The sequence below is a fragment of the Condylura cristata genome, unplaced genomic scaffold (assembly GCF_000260355.1).
Source record: "Condylura cristata isolate star-nosed mole 26May11 unplaced genomic scaffold, ConCri1.0 scaffold00037, whole genome shotgun sequence".
NCBI lineage: Eukaryota > Metazoa > Chordata > Mammalia > Eulipotyphla > Talpidae > Condylura > Condylura cristata.
Window position 1 is genome coordinate 294,929 of NW_004567138.1, and position 25,694 is coordinate 320,622.

General features: G+C 37.8%; 1 protein-coding gene across 1 annotated transcript in view; it reads right to left on the reverse strand.

Moving 5' to 3' along the window:
- The window catches only part of RANBP9 (RAN binding protein 9), a 92,513-nt gene extending 66,825 nt beyond the window's left edge, over window positions 1-25,688 (reverse strand). The window contains exons 1-2 of the mRNA XM_004693299.2: window positions 25,527-25,688; window positions 11,633-11,744 (exon numbers count right to left, since the gene is read on the reverse strand). The gene's annotated coding sequence lies outside the window, so the exon portion shown is untranslated. The remainder of the gene's footprint in view (window positions 1-11,632; window positions 11,745-25,526) is intronic.
- Window positions 25,689-25,694: the final 6 nt, after the last annotated feature.

Consider the following 25,694-nt stretch of genomic DNA (forward strand, 5'->3'; position numbering starts at 1 on the left):
GGAGAAGTGTCTTTTTAGCTCTACTGCCCATTTTTTGATGGGGTTGTTTATTTTTGTTGAGTTTCATCAATTCTCCATATATTTTTGTGATCGGTCCTTTATCGCTACTTTTGTGTGAGAAAATGTTTTCCCAATTAGTGAACTGTCTGTTTGTTTTTAGTAAAGTCTCTTTTGCTGTACAGAAGCTCTTTAACTTGATGTAGTCCCATCTATGGAATAATGTAAATTTTAAAATATTTTTTAAATTTTATAATAGTTTATTTTTATATATTTTTTGTGCATTTTTCCATCTCAGTTGCAATCCCCTTGGGTTTCCCATCACCAAATCACCCATGTGCCATCACCATAGTCCAGTGCATTTCCATCACCCCACTGTTTTTGATCCCATTCCCCACTCCACCCCCACAAAATGTCTCTGGCATATAGTTGTTGATCATTATCACTGGAATAATGTAAATTTTTAATATAAGAAAAAGTCAGAGAGATCACTGAAAAGCTGAAGATAAATATATTAAAATTAATAAATGTCAAAGATGCTAAAAGAAATATAGAGAATTCAAGTAACTTAAAGCACACTACTTTAGTATCTATCCCAAGAGAAGATTTATTCCAAAGTCAAAAGTAAGTAACCTATAAAGAAGTCACATAATATTCAATATTCTTCTGAGTAATAATGCTGGTGTTTTAATTTAGAAATGTATAGTTAAGTTCTAGGACAAAATAAACCAAAATTCTGTCATTAACACTAACAGATTTTCAGAGTAAGTAAAAAAGAAATGCACAGGATATAAAATCAACACACAAAAGTCAGTAGCCACCCTATACACAGACAACCATTCAGAAGAAGTAGAAATTAAAAAAAAAAAAAAAATCCCCTGTAAAATAGACACACACACCAAAAAATCAGATACTTGGGAATAAACCTAACAAAAGAGGTAAAAAACCTATACAAAGAAAACTAAAACACTGATAAAAGAAATACAAAAAGATACAAAGAAATGGAAAGACATCCTCTGCTCCTGATCGGAAGAATTAGCATCATTAAAATGGCCATCCTACCAAAAGCGATATACAGATTTAACACTATTCCAATAAAAATCTCAATGACATTCTTCAAAGAAAAAGAGATTTATATGGAACTACAAAAAACCTTGAATAGCCAAAACTCTCCTGACTAAAACAAGAGAGACCAGAGGGATCACAATCCCAGACTTCAAACCATAATGAACAAAACTGCATGGTACTGGAACAAGAACAGACATACCTACCAGTGGACAGTGGATACCAATAGAAAACCCAGATATAAACCCACAGACCTATACACAGCTAATTTTGGAGAAAGGAGCAAAGAATATGCAATGGGCGGCTCTCCCCAGTGATGCAACCGGTTAATATACAGCACTATGAAGCTATCCACAGCCACTGCAGCATGAATTTAATCCCCAACCAGGGTGGTGACCCACATAATGTGGCAGACCTCTCCTGACCCACCCGCTGCTCCCCTCAGCAGTGTATTTCAGTACATCTGCCTGTTCTTCTCCCCACTCTGTCTCTAATAAACTCTCTCCCTCTGCACCTCTGGCCTGTACCCCAGTTCTTTGCATAAATAAATAAATCTTAAAAAAAAAATGCAATGGGACAAAGAAAGTTTGTTCAACAAATGGTGCTGGGAAAACTGAACTGCTATGTGCAAAAAATGAAGCTAGACTACTACCTCATACCATGCACAAAAAACAACTTGAAATAGATTAAAGAACTAGATGTAAGACCCAAAACCATAAAATATCTAGAAGAAAAGGTAGGCAAAATACACCTCAGTAGCATCTTTAAAGATACACTATCCAAAGCAAGGATAGTGAAGGAAAGGATAAGCAGCTGGGACTACATCAAGTTAAAGAGCTTCTATACAGCAAAAGACATTACACAAAACAAAGAGATGCCCCAGCGACTAGGAGAAAATATTTGCACACAATACTAATGACAAAGGACTGATCACAAAGATACACAAAGATTAAACTGATTAAACTCAACAAAGTGAACAAACCCATCAAAAAATGGGCAGAAGAGCTAAAAAGACACTTCTCTAAAGAGGAAATGCAGATGGCCAACGGGCATATGAAAAAATGCTCAACACCACCTGTAATAAGGGAAATGCAAATTAAGACCACAATGAGATACCATCTCATACCAGTGAGAATGGCACATTTAAACAACTAGCAACAACAAATGTTGGCGAGGATGTGGAGAAAAGGGAACTCTCCTACAATGCTGGTGGGAATGCAAATGAGTACAACTACTATGGGAAATTGTTTGGAGGTTTCTCAAACTGCTAAAATAGAGTTTCCATATGACCCAGCAATCTTACTCTTAGGTATATACTCAAAGGAAACAAAAACACTAATTTGAAAGGACACCTGCACCCTCATATTTATTGCTGCTCAATAGGGAAGACATGGAATCAACCCAAATGCCCAAAAATAGATGAATAGATTAAAAAGATGTGGTACATATACACAATAGAATATTACTCGGCAATCAAAAAAGATAAATTCACGCCTTTTGTAGCAACATGGATGGAGCTGGAAGGGATCATGCTTAATGAAATAAGCCAGAATAAAAAAAAAAAAATACCAGATGGTTTCACTCATAGCAGGAGCACAAGCATTCATAAAAAGAAATACAGTGTAAAGATGACAGAATTTAAGTAAAACTGATTTTGAAACTGCAAATTATTTTGAATGCACTAAAAACTAAGACTGATATGGGCAGACCTGTGTTAAACCAAATATTGCAAAACAGAAACTCTAATATGTAAATGGTGGATAGATGGGTATTGACTATATTAATTTTTCTGTTTATTTGAAAATCTTAGAAGGAAAACTGGCTAGATTCTGTACTTTCTAAACATAAAGTCTTTAGACTTGTATTTTGAAGATAAATTTAAAGATTTATTTAAAGATATAGTCTTTAGAATTACAGAATCTGTACTTCATCTAAAAATAAAAATATTGGGACGGAGTTTGAATCAGCCTATGTAACTATCCCCAAATAGTTACTAGTTTGTAATCATTGTAAACGTTATCAGGTACTCCTCCTGAAAAACCTACAAATATCTAAGAAAATCAAACAATCTGGGACCAACAGACCATTTCTCCTCATCCTGGAGCACGTACTTTCACCTGAGTGATTCCAGCAGCAGGCACATAGCAAGCACTCAATGTATCTGGGATTCATAACAAACTCCTATCTGATTGAGAAAAACTGAAATAGAATTTTAAATAACACATTCATTTATGACAAAGCTACACAACCTTTGGTTTTGGAAAGAGTATGGACAGCTAGAGATAATATTAAAATGGTATGTTCTCTGTAAACTTTTAATTAAACACAAATTAAGGTAAATATATAAGTAGTGGTAAACACACAAATATGCTTTCTAAATCTTTTATGCAATGCAAATACACTCCCAACCAATTTTTCTTTCTTAAGACTATACAATTAACCTCAACTACTAGATTGCTCTTCTAACATACCAAATCTATAACTTCCTGTCCTTCATCAATCACACACTTCAACTTTGCTCTCTGACTGCATAGAGAAAAAACAGTATTATGGATATAAACTGATGGCACATCAAATTCATAGCCTTAAATCTCATGGCTCTTTAATACCTGTATTTCTCTGATTAATGAATATTTCCCTAAATTACTACATACGTGTGGGACAATGTTAAGCTGGAGGAAAATATTAATAAATCTGTGCTCTCATGGAACTTACACTCTATGTGGAAGACAGATCTTAAATAATGAAAAACATTATGAGAAACGGGCCCTCCCTGGTGGTGCAGCAGGTTAAAGCACAGCACTAAGCTGAAGCCACTTGAGCATTAGTTTAATCCCAGCCACCCACAGCTCCCCTCAGCAGTGCACTTCGTCCACTGCTCCTCACTGTCTCTGGTGAATCTTGTCACTGCCCCTGCACCTCTGGCCTGAACCCCAGTTCTGTATGCACAAATAAATAAATCTTAAAAAAAAATCATAAAGGAATTAGAAACAATCTACATGCCAATAAAATAGCTATGGGTTGCCTCAAGAAGGCACAACAATCTACATCACAGCCAAAAGCAAAACAAAAAAGTTGATAGTCTTTATTCTCATGGGAAAATGTGTAACCATGTAAGAAGCAGTCACAAATATGTAAATCAGCAAATACATAATATAAAAACTAAGAACATGCAACTGTCTTTACAAAATAAAAATGTGTGTAAAAAAATGGAAGAAATAAAAAAAAAATGGAAGAAATAAGTTGAATTATTAGTAGCAATTATACAAGATTAAATTTTCTTCTTCACATTTTTCTGTACTCTCAGTGTTTCAAATTGGCAGCATATTATTTTTCTAAATAGATGGCAAAGTGTTTCCCCCCCACTCCACTGTCTGCATTAGCTCCACTCCTTGTTAGAGACATTCACTTCCATTCTCACTTTGAAACAAAAATTAACCACTTCCTAAACCACAAACGAAGGAATGCCTCAATTCTTTTAATAGCCTTCCTTGACTTTTTTTTTAATTTTTAAAATATTTATTTATTTTAAAAGATGTATTTATTTATGCATACAGAACTGGGGTACAGGCCAGAGGTGCAGGGGTGGTGAGAGGATTCACTAGAGACAGAGTGTGGAGCAGAACAGGCAGACTGACAAACACTGCTGAGGGGAGCAGCGGGCGAGACAAGAGAGATCTGCCATGCCATGTGGATCACTTCCAGAGCTAGGGATCGAACTCACGCTGAAGAAGCTGCGGCCAGCATACAGTGCTGTGTCCTAGCCTGTTGCACCACCAGGGAGGGCCCTAGACTTCTTTGATTTCTAACATACAGCTTCTCTATGATCTTTCTCTGACCATTCCAGCTCAAAATCTTTAGTTATCTGTTCTCCTCCCATACATCCTATAAAAATGGTGTTTCAAGAGTCCACCCTAAACTCTTTTAAAAAAAGATTTATTTATGCATACAAGAACTAAGGTACAGGCCAGAGTGTGTGTGTTGGGGGGTGGGGGTGTGTGTGTGTGAGAGGATTCACCAGAGATATAGTGGGGAAACAGGCAAATTGTCTGAAATGCACTGCTGAGGGGAGCAGAGGGTGAGAAAGGAGAAGTCTGCTGTGCCATGTGGGTCAGCTCCCTGGCCGAGGATGGAACTTGCGCCAGTGGCTGCAGATAGCAGCAAAGTGCTGCCATTTAACCTCTTGTACCACCGAGGAGGGCTTTAAACTCTTTGTTTTTTAGACTACATATCTGACAATTGTATAAATTCTCAAAGCTTCGATAATTAACATTGTGTTGTCTCCAAAAATCACCCTTCAGCTCTGTTCTCCTAAATTCTATGTATTTTTAGTCAAAATCTTGATATCAAAAAATCATCTGGATATCCCACAATAATTCAAACTTTATTCCCATGATCTGCAATCTCAGGCAGCACTTGGTTCCAGTATTTTATACTTTATTGAGTCACAACACCATCTATCTAAGCAACATCCAAACCAGAAACCTGAAGTCATCCTCAATTACTTCTCTCTCAGCAGCCACCATGCCATTCTTACCACCTAATGAACTTTTTACAGTTTACAGTCCTACATAGTTACGGAATCTACTTCTCTCCCCAACTCCACTGTACAGATTAAGTCCTCTATTTAAAATCATAGTGCCCAACAGCCTGACACCGCTCTATTTCCCTATTAACCATCAAAGTAACCTCTGAGCAATGCAATCCTTGCTAATAAATACATACCCTTCCTACCCACTATGGTCTTTTAAAAGCAGGTATCTGCCTTACTCAAAGACTGAAGGCTTACTTAGCTAACATACTGTTTTCTTGATGCCTCTGTTCAATATTACACCTGTTTTCATTTATTTCATTAACTAAGGGCCCTCCCTGGTGGCGAAGTGGGTTGGAGTGCTGCACTGCAAAGCTAAGCCTACCTGTGGCAGCTTTGGTGTGAGTTCGATCCCCGCCCTGGAGGTGACCCACACGGCACAGCAGACCTCTCCTATCTCGCCCACTGCTCCCCTCAGCAGTGCACTCTTGTTGATCTGCCTATTCTGCTCTCCACTGTTTCTTGTGAATCCTCTCACTGCCCCTGAACCTCTGGCTGTACCCCAGTTCCATATGCATAAACAAATAAATCTTTAAAAAAAATAATCAAAACTGAAAGGCCTTTATTTACCACTCCCCCAAGAAATAATCCAAAAAGTCAGCATGTATACAAAGAATATTCTGAAGTCTGCACTTTATTATCAGAAGAATCTAAGAAATAAGAGATTGGATCAACTTTAGCAGTTCTTCCTGATTCATTGCCAGAGTAACGTCAATATTTTGTTTAAAGCTAAAGATACTACTCACAAAAATTGTAATTTTAAGTATTTTCAACTAAAACATTTATTATATCTCACATTTAGGATTAACTGTATATAGAGACTGCTTCTGTTAGTGTGCATAATTTAAAAGTTGAATGAAATTCCTGAAACTGAAAGTACATTCGTAGAAACAAGTTACTTTTAGAAATTCAAATTCAACTTGGCATTCAACAAACATTAACAGGAATGTAGAGTAGACACATATCCTTTAAATATGTCTCTTAAAAAGTCATGCAGATAAAATGATGTAAAATTTGTGCTGCAAAATGCATGTGAAATTTATTTCTAAATTAAGAGCAAAATTTGGACAGATGAGAAAATGTTCCTGTCAATTATTATCAGGGCAATGACAATCAAAATCACAATAAGATAACCAACTCACTCCCAGAGAAAGGCCCCTTATCTCTCTCACTCTCTGTCTTTCTCTGTCGCTCTCTCTCTCTCTCTCTCTCTGTCTGTCTGTCTGTCTGTCTGTCTCTCTCTCTCTCTCTCTCTCTCACACACACACACACACACACACCACAAAACCAGAAATAAGCACTACAAAGATGTGAAATCCTTGTACATTATTGGCAGGAATGTAAATTGGACCAGGTCTTATGGAAAACAGTATGGTGTTTACTCATACTACCATACTACCACACGACCCAGCAATTCCACTCCTACGAAGCTACCCAAAGAACACAACACTAATTCATGGGGATATATGGGCTATGTTCATTGTACTACTAATTGTAACAGCCAAGTTATGGAAACAACCTAAGTGCCCAACAGTAAAGGAGTAGACTAAGATGATGTAGTATATAAACAATGAAACATGACTCAGCTACAAAAAGAGATAAAACTCTTGACTCTTGCAACAACACAGATGAAACTGGAGGGGATTATGCTAAGTGAAATAAGTCAGGAAGAGAAAAACATATGCTCGATGTTTTCACTCATATGTGGAATATAGAGAAAGAAAGCAAAGGAACTGACAAGACTAAACCAATCCTAGAAATATGAGTGCAGCACTGAGACTATTAGTGAGGGAGGGCCAGGCTGAGGACAAAGGGAAGAATGGTCCCAATGGTTTACAGTAAAGGACTACAAATGTCTTGGAGGTGAGTGTGGTGTGGCTACATACATCTTAGGAAAGGTGAACCTATACCCCTAACTAAATCTATCTTGATTTACCTTGATAAAAAAGAAAAAAGTAAAAATTCTAGACAGGCTATTAAGCTTATTTTGCTGAACATATGTAAAAAGTATGTATAGTTTAAATGAAAATACAAGGTATTGATAGCAAACAAAATATAATTTTTTTCTTTTACCCAATAAAAGGAAATTCCTTCAAGCTTTCTTTCTTAGGTGATAAATATATATAATAATCATCATAGTCATATTCCTAGTTTCCCAAGGAGGAACTTAAAACAAGTGCATATCAGATACATTAAAAAGAATTCACAATGAACTCTTGCCATTTCAGCAGAAAATTTGTTGCAGTGACAATTTCTCTTTAAAATTTGAGATATCAGATTTAACTACCTGTCCTAAACATACTGTTCTAGAGATAATTCATATTTAAATTAAGTGTGACAAACTCTCAGAGGACCATATATTGCTTGCTACAAATGAAAGATAACAGGTGCTCTTTTGGTCCATTTTTTTAACGAAGATATTAGAATTTAAGAAGGAATTTTTACTATCATTTGACATAGCTCACAATACATCACCAAAAAGATATTTCTCAGCCAAAGTTAGTAATATGACTAACTTTTTCCATAAAGAAGTTGTTCTCCCCTAGAACTTTTTTATAATTACTAGGGATTAAAACATGACCAAAGAAATAAAAGTGGCCCTCCCTGGTGGCGCAGCGGGTTAAAGCACTGCACTAAGAAGCTTAAGCAGATTCTGCATGAGTTCGATCCCCGCCTGCCCGGGAGGTGACCACATGGTGCGGCAGACCTCTCCTGACCCACCCGCTGCTCCCCTCAGCAGTGTACTTCTCAGTCAACTCAGTCAACCTGTTCTGCTCCCCACTCTGTCTCTGGTGAATCCTATCACCCTCTGCATCTCTGTATGAATAAATAAATAAATCTTTAAAAAAAAAAAAGAAAAGTATTCACCAAGAATATATAGGAGGGAAGTACTTTTCTCATTCATTCATTCATTCATCCATATGAATGTTAACCATAAACTAAGTACTTAAAAATTGATATATCTTAATCAGTAATAGAAAATATTTTAAAAGATATATATATATTAAAAGATATATATTACTCCCTTATTACTGAATTTGTAAGCCATACACCACCAGAAAGCAGACAATTAAAACAGTATAGACAGGCTCTCCCTGTGGCGCAACAGATTAAAGCACCGCATTCTGAAGCTCTCTGAAGCCACTGCAGCACAAGTTCTCCCCTCAGCAGTGTACTTCAGTAGATCTGCCTGTTCTACTCCCCACTCTGTCTCTGGTGAATCCTCTCACCTACCACACTTCTGGCCTGTAACCTAGTTTTGCAAGCATAAATAAAAAAAAAAAAATCTAAAAATAGAAAAAAACAGTATAGATATAATTACAATCTGCCCAAATTGTAAAAAGCATCAAATAGGCACAATCGTATCTTGGGGAGCAAAAAAGTGATATAAAAGATTTCCTTTAAATTAGCATTTGCAAAAGAACTAGTTAAATTAGGCACATGTGGCAAAGGTCCTGAGAAGATGACTTAAAATATGGAATGAAAAAGCCTGCAGCTAGAGCTAGAAATGGGAGCCAGTATGTAAAGTCAAAGAACTACAAAAAGAAAGGCAAGTAAGAATTAAAGATTCTTCAAACACATTAGTCACTAGAGAAATGTAAACTAAAACAACATGAAAAAAACTGTAACAAGAAAAACTGACAATACCAAGTTGTCACCAAAGAGGCAGAGCAACTGGAATGCTCATACACTGCTGGTGGAAATATAAAAATAGGGTTCCTTTGCAAAACAAATCTAGCAGTTTCCTATAATGCTAAAAAATGTACTTACTTAACATAACAAACGGTAATCCTCCACTCAGATAATTACCATAGTGAAATGAAAACACTTATTAACACAAAAACTTACATATATGTTTATAGTGGCTATATTCCTAACTGCCCCAAAACTGGAAACAACTAAAATGTCCTTCAACTGAAGAGTAGGTAAGTGAACTGTGGTTCACTCAGTCATCCATTCAATCAGAAAACAAAAAATAAACTCATCTACCAATATAAATAATAATGGAGATTAATCACAAATGCATTATACTAAAGATGCCAGAGTCAAAAAGCTATATGCTGTATGATTCCACTAATATGTCACTTTAGAAAGGACAAAACTCCAGAGATAGAAAACCTATTAATGGTTCCCAAGAGTAGTCAGGAAAGGGTTGGTCTACAAAGGGGTAGGGAGGAATTTGGGGGTGATGGAACTATTCTATATACAGACTGTGGTGGAGACTATAAGACATTAAACCACAGTCAAAACTTACAGACCTAAATACTAAAATAAAAATATATATATATTACATGTAAAAAACACCTAGCTTTTTAAATTAAGGAATAAAGAGAATAAAGGATCCTGGCAAGAGATGGAGACTGGAACATTACAAAGGAGTTAACTCACATCAAAAAGGAAGTTTTAGGTTTTATCCTCTAAGTAACAAGTATACCAAATTATCTCAAAAGGGGGTAGACAAAATTCAGTGTTGTATTAGAAAAAACACTAAGTTATAGACTGGAGTGAGAGCAAAAAAAGGAGACCAAGTAACTAACCACCTCACTAATTTTGAGGCTAAATTACAAAGACCTAAATAAGACAGAGGCACTAGAGATCTAAAGAGAGAGTTAATTTTAGGCAGGAAATTCTTAAGTTTCTAGCAATAGTGAAACCACTAACAAAATTGGCTTTGAGGAAAAGATTCTAAAGGAACTAAATTTAAATACTTATGGAACATTGAAATGCAAGCTTCTGATCAGATTTTGAGCTCAAGGGAATAACCTGAGATGTAGTTTTAGACATGAGATTCATTGGATATTTGAATGTTAAAAGAACTAACTTAACAAGCACACAGCAGTAAGAGGAATAGTTACAATCATGTGCCTAATCTAACCTGCGATTGCTCAACAACCTTATCATTGGCATCTATGACTTTATACAACTATAGGTTGATTACCTTGAGGGAGTTAAATTAAAAGGTCATCAATGAATTTCAAGATTTCACTTCTATTTCCATATAGGTGACATTGAGAATATTCAGCAAATAAAGGGGTAATCTAATAAATACAAATACTAAATGTAGGATAAACACTTAAGGTTAAATGATTCGTTTCGTAAACAAGTCTACTTACTCACATACCCTTATAACTTTAACTTGGTAACTGGACATATGATTCTATAGTTGTTATAGAGAATCTATGACCACATGAAGTGACAAGGATACCTTAAAATAGAGCCAATGATTTCTAGGTAATTATTTCTTAACTAGAGATACACACCAAATTCCCTATCGAGTTTTTTTCAATATGCCTACCTGTCCAAACGCTACATCTGAATATAATGATTTAGAAACTTCTGGGGTAAAGCCTAAACTACTGTATTTTAACTGTCCCATAACTGATGCAGATATACGTGTACGTGCGCGCGCGTGCGCACACACACACACACACACACACACACATTCCTAGTTAACGTGATTATGAAAGGTTGATTAAAGATATTCATGTTCTCATTTAGAAGATTCGGAAGCACATCCTAACCCCTAGGAACTGCCTCCAATTCAGAAAATAAACATACACATTTCCCTGATTTAAGCCTAAAATTCTGAGTCCCAACTCCCATAAAATATTTATGAATCACCTTTTTTGGGCTTTGGTTAACCAACTTTGAGAACACTAGTTAACTTGATTAGAATTCAGAAGGCAAAGTCAGAAAAAAAACTTGAAAATAGGGTCACTGTCTATTGTTTAATTCCAAACTTCTATTTCAATAACAAACCTATTAGAAAAATTTCACCAGCTCAAGAAAGCTCAACTTCAACTAATATTTAACCAAAACTAAGTCCAACCTGCTCTACTAACACAGTCAGACATCACTTTTCCAATTACCAAAATTTCCAAAATTCCAATTTTCCAACTGCATAATAAACATTATGAATCAAAACGAAAGTAATTATCCAAGAATAACAAATTATTTTCCCACCAAATTTACACTTACCCATCTCTTCCCTTACTAACAATTTTTACTTCAAAATAATAAATCCCACAGGCTGCTGGTATTGGATGTGTGGCTCGAACTGATGCTGCATCTTTTGGGGTTTTGCCATGACCTGCATATAAAACAGGAAGGAAAAAAACCTGATGAGATGTTCAAATGAAAAACTTAAAACATGCTTCCATCAGTACAAATATCTAAAGACTTCAATGAAATATTTATTACCACAACATAGTAAGCAAATACAGCCCATTAGTTACAGAATTTTACACATAGCTTTAATAAAATTTCAGTATCTGAACCCACTGAATAGAGCGATAATCCTCTGTGCACATTTAAGTGTTCTGGCACATCCTATATTTTTAAGAAGAAAAAAAATTAAAGGCTACTTTTAGAGACTATAACAAGACTGTGATCTTTCTGAGGTATAATTGGCATAATTATTTACAAAATCCCTAAATATTCTCACCATATGGCCTACTTTTCAAACCAGAAGTATCTATTACTTCTGTACATTTTTAAATTATAGTTTAGTTTTAATTGGCAAAACAGCTTTCTTATTTAAAAATTTTTTTGTGCTTTGATCATTATTATTAAATCTATACAAAGGATGATACATAGTCAATACCACCTAGCGAGCAACATAACACATCTCCAGCGTCCCATAAGAAATATTAATGATTTCATTATTTTACTTCTGAAATAAAGAAAAAATAAAATGGCACTTAAACTTTTTAAATTAACTATTCCTCAATGCAGATCATTTCATTACCACCACTTCCCTCTGCCCCAGGCAACAGGTACAAATAACCTTGAAAGCTAGCATGTGAACAAAATCAAGAGAGCTGGGGAAAATATGCCCACAAAACCACAGGAAATAAAGACAAAATTTGAAATAGCATGTCAGAAAATACTCTGTGAGACAAGTCTTCTCAATCTCAAAAAGAACCTTATGAGAAACAAAAGTCCAAACCACTAGAACAGGTGTTTTGGTTAGCGAGGCTCCCCCTAATACAAACTTAGGTCCCTACTCATGCTATAACATTACCCTTCATAGGTAGCAGAATTTCCCTTCTTTTATTCTTTTATTAAGTCAAAAATTGTATCTCACCTATACAATAACTAGAACACACCAATGAGATCATATCTTTCTTTACCACGCATTTATCAAGTTACCAATGCATACTGTATCCTTAAACAGTTTATACTTCCAATGCAAACTAGCACGTGTTCACTAGACCCAAAAGAAAACTGAATGAACTCAGTCACTACTTCTTCTGATCATGAAGCTTTAAGATGTTCACAGACATCTTATTTTAGGAATCTTTAAGTTCTCAGCATGATGACCACTCGAAGTTGATAAATTTGGTTAGAAAGATGAAGATGGAAGCAGCAATAAGTAGACACCCCTAAAAGTTCTTTAATGTATGTAGGGTATATACTTACAAGGAGCTACACAAAAGAAAAAAAGTAACAGCACAAACCTGCAGGATACCACTTTTTAAAAATAGACATTTAATAAATTATGGCTTCAGAAAAACATCTGTCTTCTGTCAATAACTGAGTTGCCTGGGAAAAGGTTATATAAACTAAATGCATTTTTAAAATTTAAGTGAAAAAAAAAGTTCTAATTTTTATTATTAGTTTTAGATTTTTGGGAAGGAGGTAACCAAAAGTTAGGGATAAGGTAATTTCAAGATATACTCCATAATAATACATGACAATAGCATACATTTAACACTACATCAAAGACATTGCTCTGAGGGCATCACAGCATTCAAAACAATCCACAAAATAGGTATATTTCTTATCATTTCACAGTTGAGGAACCTAGTAAGCAAGCTAGAGAAACTCGAGAATTCCAAACCAGGAATTGTGCTGGAATTTAAATCAAGAAACCTGATCCAGTGGGATCTCTGAACCCACTGGAAGGATTTTGTAACCACGAGTATTCTGGGAGCATTTCACATTTGCTCTCATTTCCTGTTCTAACTACCTCTGTGGGAAAAGAAAAACTATCAAGAACAAATAATCCCTCAAAGCACTCGGTTCTTTAATACAGGGTTTTCTTATTCGACATCAGTGAAACAGGTAAAATTCAACCTCCACTTTACCAAACTTAGCAGAAATGTGTTAAATACATGTATGAATTAAAATCTCCCACATTTTTTCCATTATGCAAAAATAACTATGCAGAACTACACAATCATAAATCTTTTAAGATTCAGTGCCATTTATTCACCACACTCCTACAGAGACTACAGATTCTGTGTTAAAGGGATTTATATTCAAATTAATTTAAAATGCCTAAGAAAAAGTACAGTTCTAAGACTTAACGGATTCATACTATTTCACAGGTGGGGCTAGTGTTATCAAAAGACCCATTTCCAACTATGTTCATCTGGCAGAAATTTAGTATTATCTTAAACCCTGTAGAGATCAAAAACAAACAAAAAAACCCCCACAGTATATATATACATGTTAGTGGCAAAAGCTAAGTTCTAGTATCCATGCATAGACAATAAGCACTATCCAAGCATGTATTTTCTTCAATACTAAATGTTGTCTATATGAAACTAGAAGAAATTGCATATATTGCTTTGAAACTCTTAAGACTAGCAAAGTTTTATTAAGTCAAAAATCCTATCTCGACCCTCCCTGGTGGTGCAGCGGGTTAAAGCCCAGCACTGAGAATCTAAAGCCGCTTCCGCATGAGTTCGATTCCCGCCTGCCCCGGAGTTGACCACATGGCGTGGCAGACCTCTCCTGACCTGCCTGCTGCTCCCCTCAGCAGTGTACTTCGTCGATCTGCCTGTTCTGCTCCCCACTCTGTCTCTGGTGAAGCCTCTCACCACCCCTGAGCCTCTGGCCTGTACCCCAGTTCTGTATGCACAAATAAATAAATCTTTAAAAAAAAAAAAAACCCTATCTCACCTATACAATAACTAGAACATACCCAATATGTTGATTACATTTAGGTGAACTGGAAGGGTTTGAATAAAGTCTACTTTCTATCCGTTTCCAATCTCCCATATGCAGCCACCAACAATTTTTCTAGAAGTATAAATCAGCCCTTCTGATTTAAACTAAAATTTCTCCTTAAAAAGAGAAACTTCCCAAATATTGTTTGATCTCCCTCTCCATTTCCTACCATCTTATTTTGGATCCAGTCACATTCACCGTTATTTCAGTTCTCATTTCAGTTTTCCGCAGTCACCAGGCCCAGTGTCTTTGCCCAAGTACACCCAGGTCCTTAAGGAAAGTTTTGTTCAAAATTGTTTCATTATGTTGATGAGGGAAAATATTGGAGGGGGTATGGGTACTGATCCCCAGGGGCCATTGTTTCTGTGGAATCTCCATGTTCTATCCACTGTAACAAAGCTTTTCTCTGGATACCCTGATTTCCTCCACCATCCCCAAGTTGTGCATGTTAGGTTCTCTGGTATGGCTGAACTGCCAAGTCTGAGGGGATACAGGAGTGCGCCCTGGAGAGAAAGGCTTCCTGTCCAGGGTGGGTGCCACCTTGTGCCCTGAGCTGACAGGATGGGCAGCAGTCCCCATTCACCTACTCCTGGAATAAGTGGGCTGGAATATGAATTCGTGAATACAGTTACTGCTGAATACTAGCAGAACATTAGTAATATTTCTGTGACCCGTCTGCAAGTGAGGACGTAACATATTCCCTTTAACTACTGACAGAAAGCTCTACCTACTCTTGCAGCTCAGCCTGATTCCGTCCCACTCATCCTTTACATCTTAACTCAAGCTTTTTCAATACTCAATCTAACCTCCTTTTTATCTGTCCTCATAACAGCATTTATCTTTTCCACATATTAACACACACTTATTTGTGATTTTACTGTTTTGCATTTTTGGTCCTAGACTTTATTTCCAATTACTTTTACTCTAACTTCAATCATTCCCTTCTTGCAACCATGTTCTGGATTCTGACATAACCTGAAACTAATCCATTTTAGAAGTATTGAATGCTAATAAAAAGTCTGTTATGCTACAATGCATTTAATACATGTTAGTTCACATGCGCTTGACAATGTAAAAATGATGTCCACATAATAAAGTCATTTAGTTCCTATCATGGATTTGCCCAGTAAATTGATGAACTAAGAAAGAAAATCTTAGCAATATACAAAAGGTTCTAAGTGAAAAGAGCTGGGAATCCTACAGAAGAACATTCCCATAGGGTCCACTGTTTAAGAGCATCAGAACTGACACACTGGCCACTATGTTATTAGCCATTTGGAGAAAACCCAAATGCAATACAGAATAAAGGTGTTAAGGCTATTTCTTCTTTGTTTTTAATCAGTAAGGAATCCTGAACCTCCTGCATACTTCTTTGTACTTTTGGTTATGATATAATACTATTTTATTTGTTGATCAAACCACTCCACTTTAACCACTCGGAGTTATTTCAGTTGGCTCCTGTGATTCTCTGTCACACCTCTATTGTGGTTTTCAGCTTTGTAACTTTCTAGCCCCACGACATCCTGGAGGCTCATCTTGTATATTTTCTATCCCAATCCTAAAACCAGCCACTTCTTCAAGGAGCCCTAGCTCCTTTTACTGGTGTATACTGACATGAGAACAAAAATGGAGGTGCTAGGTATATACCTTGTTACTGGGTGTCACTGCTTTTAGGTTCTTGCATCAGTAACAGCAAGGAAATAGATATATTCACAGAATAGATGTATATACATGTCCATATTTCTGTATCTAACCATGTGTCCACACTAAGCTAAACTAAAGCTCATACTCTAATCCATTACTACATGGACCATTTACCCCTTGCGTTTGCTTATGTGTAAAATTCTACTCCAAGCTGAATACCTGTCTCACATCACCCACAATCCCCCATCCACTTATTGTTCAATACCAATACACATGCATAGCAGTACCATGATTGTTAACTACTATGTCCCCAGGACACAACTTTTTCAACCACAACTCAGGGTTTATGTAGAACCTTTCATCTTTAGTTTCAGATTTATTTCCAAAGTCACTTAGGTTAGCACTTATCCCACCTCTTCTCTGAGGTTACAAATCTCACATTTCTAACTCAAATTGTTCTGTCATATTTTTCAGTCTATCCTGGGATCTTCCCTTCCCTCCTACCTTTTTTAAAATTTCATACATTATTATTCACTGTTTATGCTATAGAATTCTATGGGTTCAAAATATGAAGTGTCATCCACATAACAGTATCCTACTTCCTCTGCCCTAAAAGAATGCCCCATGCTTTGCCTATTCCACCATCTCTCCCTCCCTCCAAAACCTTGAAAACCACTCTTTACACCATTTCTACAGTCTGGCTTTTTCCAGAATGTCATATGATTGAAATCATACAATACAAAATCTCTTCAGACTGGTGTTTTTATTCAGCAATATGCATTTAAGATCCACATAGGTCTGCAGAGATGGACCATTCATTCTCTTTCTACCACTGAGTAACATCCCATTGAATGGCTGCACCATAGTTTGTCCATTCACCTACTGGAAGGTATCTTGGTAGCTCCTTGCTTGTGACCATCATGAGAAAATTTGCAATTAATAATCATGTACAGGTTTGGGAGTATACTTTCTCAAAGTGATTGGGTAAATTACCTAGCAGCTACGATTACCTATCAGAAACTGCAAGATCCATCTTCCAAAGTGGCTAAATCATTTTGTATTCCCACCAGCAGTGCATGAAGATTCTTGTTCCTCTACATCCTCCCCAGCAATTGGCACTATGAGCTTTTCCTTAAATTGTCGTCATTCTAATGCTAAAGGGTAAACATATCTTCTTTGTTCAAAAAAAAAAGAATGGTTTAAAAAAAAGAGGGGGTGTTACACCTTGATTGAAATTTTTCTGTTAATTACACCATGGCAAATAGTTACAACCTTAAGGAAACTTGAAGAACCCTAGAGCAAAACTGCCATGGACCTGACTGTGCACCTATGATACTAGACATAAATGCCAGTGGAAATTTTAATGGCGATCTTCTGCAGTGCTCTGGTCATAGTTACTTAGGCCTTAAGTGATCTGCTCCAGCCCAGTTTTTTCCCATAAAACCTATTACTTTTTTTTTTTAAGATTTATTTATTTATGCATACAGAACCAGGGTATAGGACAGAGGTGCAGGGACAGTGACAGGAGTCACCAGAGACAGAGTGGGGAGCAGAACAGGCTGACTGACGAAGTAAACTGCTGAGGGGCGCAGCATGCAGGTCAGGAGAAGTCCATGTGGTCACCTCCATGGCCAGAATCAATCTCATGCTGAAGTGGCTTTAGCTTCTTTGTGCTATGTTTTAACCAGTTGTGTCACCAGGGAGGGCTCAGACCTATTACTTTAATGTGCAGTTTTTGTAGAAAACATGAGGTTTTCCCAGCAAACATATTGTTGGAATTATAGCAGATGAGTATGTACTTTCCTCTAAGGTGCATCTCCTATCCTCCCTGCTTTCTGAAGATAGCACACAGTATTTCCTGTCCAACTTATTAAGAGAACTCCAGTTCCCTAACTTTCCCTCCCCGCTTCTTCTAAGGTTGATTAGACAAGGTAATCACTTAGAAACCCAACATCCCTGACTTCCCTCATTGCCTAACCTTTCATCACACCCAACTAGCAAAACCTCAGTTTCATATATAATATAATCCACCTTCATTACCCCTGCACTTGAAACAGCCACCACTATGAATTGTTCTCAGCTGTTACCAAGCATATATACCAAAATCTTTAATCAGCTTATTCCCTACTCCCATACTCAATGGTTAATCTACATTTTCATCATTCACCTTGACCTTTCTCTACTAGAACTGAGTGAACAAATCACCTGGCCTACTTTACCATAAAATGGGGCTTAAATACATGGGATCATGTTCTACTACTCCCCATTCTCCTATTACAAAGAGATCTGTCTCTACACCTGCCTTTTACCTCTTCCACTATTGTCAGAGGAATACATTTCTTTCCTCCTCAAAACTAATATCCTGTGCTCCTGAACCATGTTCCTCTTCTCAGTTCTGTCAGTTTTACAAGCCTGTATTTTCTTTTCTTTTTAAAAAAGATTTTGCTTATGCATACAAGAACTAGGGTACAGGCCAGAGGTTCAGGGGGTGAGAGGCTTCACCAGAGACAGAGAGCGGAACAGAACAGGCAGACTGACTGAAATACACTGCTGAGGGGAGCGACAAGCTGGTCAGGAGAGGTCTACTGTGCCATGTGGGTCAGCTCCTTGGCCAGCCAGGAACCGAACTCCTGCTGCAGTGGGCGCGAACAGCTTCACAGTGCTGTGATTTAAGCCACTGTGCCACTAGTGAGGCCCTACACACTGCACTTTCATCCTGTCCCTCTTTACTCCCCTTCCCTTATTCTGTAAGGGCAGCGTCTCAAAAATATATACACTTTCACAAATCACTGTCAATAGTGCTCTTGAGGTTGATGGCCGGTATAATGGATTTTTTTTTAACTTTAAGGTAATAAAACCTGGCATTGTTAGTATCTTATTTATCTGTTCAAGATTTATTTATTTATTCATACAAAACTGGGGTACAGGTCAGAGATGCAGAGGGTGAGAGGATTCACCAAAGACAAAGTGGGGTACAGAACAGGCAGATCGACAAAGTACACTGCTGAGGGGAGCAGCGGGCGGGTCAGGAGAGGTCTGCCTCACCATGATCACCTCCGGGGCAGGCGGGAATCGAACTCATGTGTAAATGGTTTAAGCTTCTTTGTGCTGTGCTTTAACCTGCTGCGCCACCAGGGAGGGCCCTATCTGTTCAAATTTATGTCAAATAAACTTATTGGGACTCCATTATGTGGACTAAGATAATAACTTCAGTGCTACTCCACAGTCAAACCAAAGAGACTTAGAAATGATTTAATGGTCTTTAACACAGTACTTCCCAAAGGTATCTTAAGGACAATCTGCATTATATAGATTTTCATTTTATACTCTGAGATAGGAAGCTAATCTTCAGGTAAAATGTAATTCTACTCTCAGCCATTAAAGAAAAGAAATCCTGCTTTAACATCTGTCCGCATCTAGTTTGTCTAGATCTCATTCTTCATCTGTATTTCTCAAAAGTACACTACATCAGTATCCTTGCTGCTTGGCCCCTTCTCATTACTTTGATTTTTGCCCCCTCAATCAATTCAAACTGCAATGATCTAGTTTCCAAATCCAATGGAAAAATTTTGTCCCTATCCCACTAAATCCATCTGTTACATCAGACACAAAAGATCACTTCCTCATTTCTCCTATTCCTCTGTTAGTTTCAGTGACACCAAAGGCTACCCAAGTACCTCTTTAACTTTCTTAAAGAGGTACTAACTGTTGGGAGTGACCAGATTTACTGACAAGGCCTAAATTAGGGCAGTAAAGAATTGAGCCTTGCATCCAAGCTTGATAAAGTGGTAATAAACTGACCTTGCATATGGGATGGGACTAGCTGAAGGTGATAAGGAGCTGGGCCTCACATCCAAGTTTGATAATTAACTGGGCCTAGCATCAGGGAGCACAGCGCTGAGTCACCCCTTTGGAATGTGAACCTAGAATCTATATAGGAGACCCTACCTCCCTTATTGAGTTGGCAGTAGCTGCGGACCCCACTCTAGGGGCTCCGTCTCAGCTGCTGTCCGGGAGCAATAAACTCTGCTTGCTCAGCCTTTCTGCCTCCCGCCTTCCTTTCTTGCAGCGGGTCACAGAAGTTGGGACAAAACACTAACTCGGTCTTTTAATACTGGTGTTGCTCAAGGTTCTACCTTTGGCACCCTGCTCTTCTCTAGACATAACCTTTCCTACATGTTCTGAATTTCAAATATAACCTAGGAGACCACCAAATCAGTCATGACTCTTCCCTAAGCCGAGGTCAATTATGGCACACACTAACCCTTCCTAGGAGAAACTGCCTCACACTTCCTACTAAAAGAGGTGGGACGGAGAATATTCTTATATTTGATGCATGTTTTATAAATCATAACCATCCCCATACCTCTACAGCTGATTGAACTCAGGTCAGCACCTGATGTGAAAGCCAATTCACACCACTGTATATAGTGAAAACCTGCCCAACTAAAAATGATGGCAATTAACTAGGTCAATCTGATAAGTCTCTCTGGAACTTGAAATAGGGAGAAGATCTAGGCCATTCAATAAGGAAAAGAAGAAAACCACCAGAAACTAGTGACTGTAGATGAGTCACTGTAACTGTAGTCATGAACTTCAGCTGTTTGAATTACTTAGAGCCATTGTAACTCCAGAAGATCTATTTTCCTGTTTGTCCAGCTTCTTCTGGTTTCTATGAAGTCAGGTCACCTGGCTAAGATTCTTGTGTTTACTCATCTTCCAAATAATACTCACAATCATGATTTAGTTCATGGTTCACCGCAAGAACAAAGCTAGAAATCCAAGCATCACCCTTGACTTCTCTTTCCATCCTATCAGCATTAGTTTCCAATTACAACAAGTGTGTCTGCTGACCTGCTTCATGTCCCTATTCTCATATGGTCTATGGCAACAGTCTTTGAAATGAGTCTATTATTTCTACTATTGTACCCTTTAAATCGATATTGAAATTAGTTGTATAATCTGACAAAAAATGAAAATGAGCACCAGTTCCTTTCATTTAAAATTCTTTCATAATTCCTTATCTATATCTAAATTCAATCAACTATTCTAGAAGGCCTCTTTTTTTTTTTTTTAAAGATTTATTTATTTATTCATACAGAACTGGGGTACAAGCCAGAGATGCAGAGGGTGAGAGGATTCACCAGAGACGGAGCAGAACACACAGATCGACGAAGTACACTGCTAAGGGCAGCAGCGGGCGGGTCAGGAGGTCTGCCACACCATGTGGATCTCCTCTGGGGCAGGGTAAATGGTTTTAGCTTCTTAGTGCTGTGCTTTAACCCGCTGCGCTACCAGGGAGGGCCTAGAAGGTCTCTTTTAATTATTTTCCAGTTGTTCCTTATCATACTCTAAAAATGTCAACTGCTCATCAGCATAAACATATATAAAAACTCTCACCTGGTTTTTTCACTTGTAATGTCCATCCTTTCCTCTTCCCCTAGAATATCTTTTCAGAATGAACCCTGGCCTCATCCCCTCCAAGAAACTATCCCTAACCCACCAATTTCATCCTTTCCAAGGTGTCTTCCACAGGCTTCTTCTAGCATTTCCGTTACTATATATACTTGTATGTCCATAAAGCTCCTTTTAATCCAAAGACAAATACTTATTCACTTGAGTTCCCAGAAGCTGGTACAAAGTAAACATTCACTAATAACATTCACTAAAAGCTTGCTGAATAAATGAAAGAATGATTTAATAAAGGGCAGTGCCCTATGGCATTGTTCAATAAATTATCATTACCACTGTCGGCTTTTCTAAGTATGACTACTAGTGTCACTTAATTCTTGCAGTTAATTGGTATATTTAAGGATAAACGTCCCAAAATTTTGACAAAGGGATCCCTGAGAAAAGCTCGGTTTGGCTTTAAATTCCTTGATTTTAAGAAACACTGTATCACTCGCATAATCTTAAAAGACATTTGCTTTGGTAGGCAAGCAAAAATTTGCTGAGATTTGCTTAACCTTAAGAAATATAAGAAATCAGATAAGCACTCACTTTTACAAAGTATAAAATGCCTCGTAACTGGTAATATTGAGGGGGGAGAGAGTGTTAGACATCCCCAAAGTCAAATAATAAGTGCAATTCACTATTTTATTGCTTTCTCAACTTTCACTTATCTTTTTTTTCTTCTAAGCAAACTTAGATCAGCAAGCCCAAGGTGCCTGGACTTATTCCATGGCATTAATGTGTTCCAGGTAGCACATTCCCCTGAGGAAATACTTTTAATATCAAACTAATCTTCTAAAAGTTCTAAATGTATCACTGGCTTTTATATATTTGAGATACTTAAGTCTCACACAAACTGAAATAGGCAATACAGCATAGTGGCAAGACTACTAAATATAGAAACTGTGAAAATTAGCTTCCAATCCTGGCTTACTTGTGACTAGGAAAATCTAACCTCCAGGTGCTCTGACTTTCTCATATCTAAAATGATAACTACATTACCAAATCCACTAATATGTACATGGTGTACCTGTGAGTATCAAAATGTTTTGTAAACAGTGGTAACTTCACAAATATTAAACGTAATCTGTAACTGACATTTAAACAAATAGAATCCACTGTCATATTCACTAAGTGCTTCAAGTAGAATAGTTACCATTATAGATAAATCTAAACTTATCACATTTGTATTTATTCCAAGCTGATAAGAATTTTAAAAATAAGTGTTTAAATAGCTGGGATGTGACTGCCAAGCAAAAGTTCCTTTTAAATTTTAACATGCAGTATACACATCATCCTGGTACTCCTCTGCAATCCAATCAACTTTGCTGCCTGGCTGGCACTACTTAATATTAATCCCTTCAAAGCATGAAAGGAACTGTACTGCTTCCAAAAACAGCAGTCCAACTCAGAATAACATCTTTAAAAGAGAGTAAGTTCACCAGTAAGAAAAACCAACATATTTCTATTTTCAAGGATATCGGAAATCCTCATAATCTGGAAAATAATTACTGACCCTTTTGAAACTCTGGAATATGCAAAAATACTTAATTTTTAATGTAAAAGAATCCATACTGCTTAGATAAAATTTAGCACAGCACACTCAGTTTAACTATAACCTGCTTTGTTTCTTGACTTTAAAGTTTTATTTCCACAATCTATGACACTTCCCCTATGCTCTTTTCCCCTACTACTTGGACAGAGAAAAGCCTAGTACAGTTTGGTGTGGTCCACTCAGAATGGACAAAGAAAAACAACAGGGGGAAAAAAAACACATTAAAATAACAAGACCAGAGGAAGAGGCAGGGGAAGGGAAAAAAAGAAATTGTGTTTATGACCAAGGGGAAGGGAGAGACTAAGGGGAAGATAAAAAGAGGGAGGAGAAAGAGATTACAAACAACAAGATCTGTCCTTCCAGAAATTGTGGTTTATGTTTATAAAAGTTAATGTTTCCAGAAAGTGAATCTGAGTATTACACAACAGAAAGTAATAAAAAGGCCAACAGGAATAATGGAGACAGCAGTGTCATAAACATTCCAAACGCCAACAAATTTCACAGAAGCATACACTTTCTGGACCCAAATCACCGATTTTACATATGAGGAGTTAATAAAACTAATCAAGTCATGTTACAGTACTAAATAAAATGTAATCCTGAATCTCAGATATCATGGAAACTCAAGGGCTGGAAATCTCCTTTACCAACCTCTCAGCTCAAAGCCCTCATCACTCGGAGGCCCTGTTTTAAATCTTACACCTAAAATCACGCATGATGGCTGGACTCCGGAGAGCCAGGAGTCTTTTGTTCAATAATCTTCCCTATCTCCTGGCTTTAAAAGGTAATCATTAACCATCAGACATAAATTTAAAATAAGGTTCTGTCAAGTCTAACAAACACATTCTGGCAGCCAGATCACAATTAAACACTTCATTAACACAGCAATGTTTACACAAATTAAAAAACAAAAATAATAGCGTTCATAGGATAGCAACAAAATGTCCTAACTTAAGAAAATATTGAGAAGTTCAATATGTAAACTTTCAGCCATTTAGGTTGAGGAATATAACTTTCAGATTGAAAGTGCCTCTGGTGATATATGGATAAAAATAAGGTATATGCAACAAGGCCTATTTTCTTGCCTGATTCTCTGCAGCCAAGTCATTATTTCGCAGATTTCTGTTGCCATTTTCCTGTCTGATTAAATAGGAACTTATTTATCAAGTTTCTACCAAGTTTCAGTCCTATACAATTTAAGAAGTTTAGCACCTTGTTGCTTATACATCCTCTAATACATGTCATTCGGTATGATCAAGACCCTTTTGTAGCCAATCAAAGTAAGGCTGCTTGAATATAAAAGATTCTGCTTCAGGTTTGGGGCCTAAAAAAATGGATTTGTTTCTGTACAGACGGTGATCTTATTTTTTTTCCCCCCAAACAAGAAAACTTGCAACGAGCTATTAATATGGGCTACATTTCAAAAATTCCTATGTACATTTCAAAAATGTATATACAAGTGATCTGCTCACAGCTTTGTTTTAACACAGGAGAGGTGGTTAAGATCTACGATTGGTATCTTTAACTGCTGATGTAAAAAACACAAGGCAATTTTCTTTTAAATACTAACATTAAGAAAAATAAAATACTAACATTTTAAAGATCCTGTTTTCGGCAAGACTCGACATAATGCCATCACATAAACATGTCCAACCAATACTGGCCGGTTTCTGCTCCCCTAAGAACACCACATACTCCTGAGGTTTCACCTCCGACCCTCCCAGCTGCTTTTAATAAGCTACCCTGATGGCAAACGTGGGGCCCCTGTCCTTATTCTCCCCGCAGACAATCTCTGGCCTAATTTTGGACCAAACCCTCCACTGATTGCTCCTCCCCTACATACCCCAGGCTCTCCCTTAATTAGAAATCATACCTCAGAATCGTGCCTCTCCCCACGTAGGAAGAGAGCGCCTGACCCACCCTCACCTGGAGAACAATGTAACCCACTCCGAGTCCCTGGATTCCTCTACCCAAGCCCTAGGATGTATCTCAAAGGGGCATCAGAGAGCGAGCATGTCCTGTCATCCCGATTCTCGCAAGGTGTCCGACTCCCGGCCTAGGACCCCCGGCGTCACGGTACCTGGAGCGCCGTACTCACCAGCAGTCGGCCCCTCTCCCGGGCCTTCCGCCGCGACCCGGTCCCGCCCAGGGGAGGCAGGGCCGGCGGCGGGTGACCCGGGGCGCCCGGCCGAGGAGGGTCGGCGGGCGGCCGGCCCCCCCACCCCCCCCCCCCCCCCACCCCCGCGGCGGACGCGCGCCCAGTACCTTTGTAATGCACCCGCAGGTTGTTCTGGGAGAGGCCGATGTAGCTGAACTTGTCCTTCGGGCTCCAGGACCGCGGCAGCGGCGTCTCCTGCTCGTCCACCGCGGGGTAGAGGCGCTTCAGCCGGCGCTGCAGCTCCTTCTCCTGTTCGTTCAGGGTCGAGTCCCCGT